Source organism: Colias croceus, chromosome 21 (genome assembly GCF_905220415.1).
Source record: "Colias croceus chromosome 21, ilColCroc2.1".
NCBI classification, from domain to species: Eukaryota; Metazoa; Arthropoda; class Insecta; order Lepidoptera; family Pieridae; genus Colias; species Colias croceus.
Window position 1 is genome coordinate 2,483,308 of NC_059557.1, and position 4,631 is coordinate 2,487,938.

The following is a 4,631-nucleotide window of genomic DNA, read 5'->3' on the forward strand; positions in this document are numbered from 1 at the left end:
AGCTACGGTTTTGCTTTACGATAAGCTCACCCGTAGCTTATATGTGCGACGGTGGTGACGTCACTTTGAGATGTCAAGAGCATGGTACGTGGGCTTGTGGTCACAATTTATGGTGTTATTGTATCCTTTTTCTTAAGTTGTGTAATTATTTACTGGACATAGTATTTAAAGTGACCTGATATTCCTTTGAAGGTGAACCATTACTCAGATCGTATTGCTTACTTAAGTAAAGTTAAAAATCTTTGAGCTTTTGTAAAAAATGTAAATTAAGAAACTCTTAATATATTGATAGAAGAAGACTTTTTCGCCTAATTAAAAAATATATTCCTATATTGGCGGTCGGCAGCCAAGTTGTGAGTGCATTCGACTTGCATTTAAAGCGTTTCGTGACCATTTCAATTCTCCTACTTTCTAATTAATCTGCTCACTATCTACATCACCACTGTTCCAATTAGTCAGATATTCACCAAACCTTAACAACGAGGAACCAAACACTTTGACGACATTTACGAGCGTGGTTGAGATTATGGCCTAAACTCCACATCAAGCCTTAACCCATATAATATTACACACAGTAATAATAAATAGATGTTAAGATCTTTTTTATCCTGTCGAATATTTTATAATATTGTAACAATCGCGTACGTATTTTCATTTGATTTTTATAATAATATTATAAAATACTAGCTTTCCACCCGCGGCATCGCCCGCGCAGTCAAAGAAAACCCCTATAGTTCCCGTTCCCGTGGGGTTTCCGGGATAAAACCTATCCTATGTCCTTTGTCGGGTATCAAAATATTTCTGTACCAAATTTCATGCAAATTGGTTCTGTATTTAAGGCGTGATTGAGTAACAGACAGACAGACAGAGTTACTTTCGCATTTATAATATAAGTATAGAAGTATAGATTCGAAATTTCAGATTAAAGATTAATTTTGTTTTATAACTACATAAAATAAATTATATATATGTAAATATGTTCAATTTGTATATTAACAGAATTCCTAAACATGTAAGTATAATTAAAATCAGAGCTATTGTCTGTCTTTAGGTAGTGCTTTACATTGTCTTATAACAATGTAGGTAGGTATAATCATCTACGTTAATTTAATAAGGATTTAACTAGGATTAGCTTTAAAGTATCATCTTAGTTTCCTTGTACATTAATTCATAAATAAGTCTTAAATTTTCCATATTGTATTCTGTTCTACTAAAATAATAAAACTTAAGTCAAGAACCACGTTATTCATTGGCGAGAACAGAATGAAAATTGGTGCAGTAAGTACATAGTTTTTGAGTTTATCGCGAACAGACAGACGTAGTGGAACACTTTCTTTGATAATATATAGTGAAAACATAAAGAATACATAGATTATACAAATATATTAATTCCGTTTACAGCTTCTAACAGGCAGGATCATACCTATATAATGTGGCTTCTCTAGACCTACAAAACTTCACCAATACCATCAAAATAGGACTGTTTTCTAGATTTTTTTCCGATGATCTTAAAGTTTTATAAAAAATAAATTATAAATGTTTGCAACCAAATTTCTATGAGGTGCATTAATATGTTGATTAATGTTTATGTTCTAACGATCTAAGCGATAAGCTACAAAAATCTAACAAAATTATCTTTCAAGCGTATAAGGTAACAAACTTTTTAAATCAGTTGAAAATTATACAGCAACGTACACAGAAAATGCGAAATTAAAAACGGGACAAATGAAAGATTTCCAACGTTGAACATTTAAGCTACTAATTTTGACTTAATAGTGTCTTATCTGTATGTATTTTATGTATTATCAAACGTGATTTTTTTCGCTTTGTAACAGATAACATTTTACTATTTGTTGCTCTACATACTCGAAACTTTATTTAAAAGTCTCATTAAAATCGACACAGTAATTCAAATGACTTTGTATGACCATATACGTGCAAATAAACAGATTTGATTTGATTTGATTAACCAGAACATAAGGAGATATAAATAACTTTTTTATCTCAATATAAAGTAATAAAATAGGTAAATAATTTGCTAATTTTCATATTTATAACTGAATTTTACACTCACACCACTCATTCCACTTTAATAAAAATCGCATAGTACAACTCTCTTAAATAAAATAGACCTTCGTGTTTTAAAATGAATGAACAAACAGTAGACAACTTCATATATTCTAATATTCGAAAATATATTAATAAGGAGAACTTTACAATATGAGAAGCAATAAAAACTCAAATCTTATGTATCTACAAAAGTTTGGAATCACTTTTTAAGTCTCATACCGGCTTAGTTACTAAAATAATTAAATACACAAAATTGTATAAATCGCTCGATTTTTGACAATTACTGTGTACTAGCGGTCCGCCCCGGCTTCGCCCGTTGTACATATTTACGTTTTCTCTACATAAGAACCACCCTCATACTTCAAGGAATTTAAATAAAAAAAGAATTATCAGAATCGGTTGTTGATATTTTGGTTGTTTATTTTTTTTTCAGAATTTATTATGTACTGGCTGTTCACCCCGGTTTGGCTCTGATAGATACCTATTTTCTTTAAAGTTTTATAAAAGTTATATATATATATATATATATATCTTAAGTTTTATATATATCTTAAGTTTTATATATATCTGTAGGTTTTTATAGTTCATTACATAAGAAATGTAAAGATTGACCACTTATTGTAATAAGTTAGAATGTTGACCATTTCACACTATGCAACGTTGAAAAATTAATTCTAAATTAATTATTGAATTCTGAAACAATACGCATAAATTTTATATTAAATAAGCTAAACAAGACTTTAAAATGTTCTTACCTGAAATGTCTTTACACAAATGGCGTCAAAGTTTTTATTTTTAAACACTTCCATATTTTACATTCGAGTAACAGACAGTTAACAGTTATGTCTTGTTATCATGCAATGTGATAAGAATCAACTGCAAATACAACAGGAAATATTACCTACACGTGTCATAATAACTTCGCAAAGTTGTCTACTACAACTGTTAGTATTTTTTGTAATTGTTAAAAATGATGTGTTGTTTAAATCACATAATCGTAATCAATATTTTGTGAAAGCTATCTTTTTTGTAAGGTAATTCGAAGAACACATTATCAGTTCTAAGAAATTGTGTGCGACATTATTTTAGAAGTCAGGGGGTGTTTGTGCTTCTTTTGCAAATAATTGGCATAATACGTAAAAGTTAAATATGCTCTGAAAAAATTATTAGATCTTTTGTAGAGCAAAGTGTTTAACTTTATACGTCTTAACTCTAAATCTTAAGTAACGTATTGTGTAGTAACGTAACGGATAAGTGTAGGGATGCGTTCCTACAATATTGTAGACATATTGTAGTCGTAGTCAACAAAAGAAATAGTGTGTGATATTAGTTTTAGCTCTTTTACTGTGATATAGGATTAAGTTGAGTGTTTTTGTGCCGTCTTTTATTGAATTGGTTATAATAATTTTGATTTAAATTTTATAGTATTTTTAAGCAATTATTTAGTCATTTAATTGTAATTTATACCAGTATTTTTTTTATTTTTTTTTGTATTTCACCAGTAAGTATTTTATATTGTATTTTAAAATTATTTGTGCAAAAAAAAAAAAAAATCTTAAGTAACTCTACACCATTATGTGACTTGGAAAGATATGTACATTGGTAATATGTCAACAAGTACACAAACCTCTGAAATTCATTAACTTTTATAGGAAATAGTCTCTTAAAATCCCTGATTAACAGAGTCTATCCATCAGTTTTTCGTAACGCAGCAATTAAAATTAACATAACGAGGATTGTAGTAAAAGTATCTCAGTGGTCTTAAACGCAAACACAATAAAGGGAGTCACATAAGTCATCAAAGTTTGGTTATCTATAAAACCTACTTCCTTGATGTTAGTTCGTTCACCTCGCTGTGGAGAAGCAATCTCAATCAGTAATTTTAGTACTACACGAATATAGTATCGTTAAATGTAAGGATGCTTTTCCACCAGAGATCTGCCATGCTATGTTGCTGTAGAAGCGTTTGATATGATCCACCAATCATATTCATTTATGCAATTGCTCTGGTGCTCCAGTGCTCTAGTGGAAAAACACCCTAATGATATCGTTACATAATTAAATCTATAGTAATACTAATAATATTATAAAGCTGAAGAGTTTGTTTGTTTGTTTGTTTGTTTGTTTGAACGCGCTAATCTCGGGAACTACTGGTCCGATTTGAAAAATTCTTTCGGTGTTAGATAGCTAATTTATCGAGGAAGGCTATCCGCTATAGGCTATATATCATCACGCTACGTCCAACGGAAGAGGAGTCACGGGGGTGAAACCGCGGGGAGCAGCTAGTACCTATTTTATAAATTGTTTGAGTGCTTTAAGAAGGGGGAAACTGTAGTAATTATTACATGCAATGTCTCATTTATTGTTGAAATAGAAGAGGAATAGTCAATGTGGGTAGTCGCAACTTTTAAAAATACGATACTTTTTTAATTTATCTTCAAAATATATATCGAGGTTAATTATTTCAATCTGTAGGTATTCATATATGATTCTGGATTCATTACTGATATATTCTCATTAGTGAAGGTCCACCCACATTTGATATCTACTGAATAAAAATG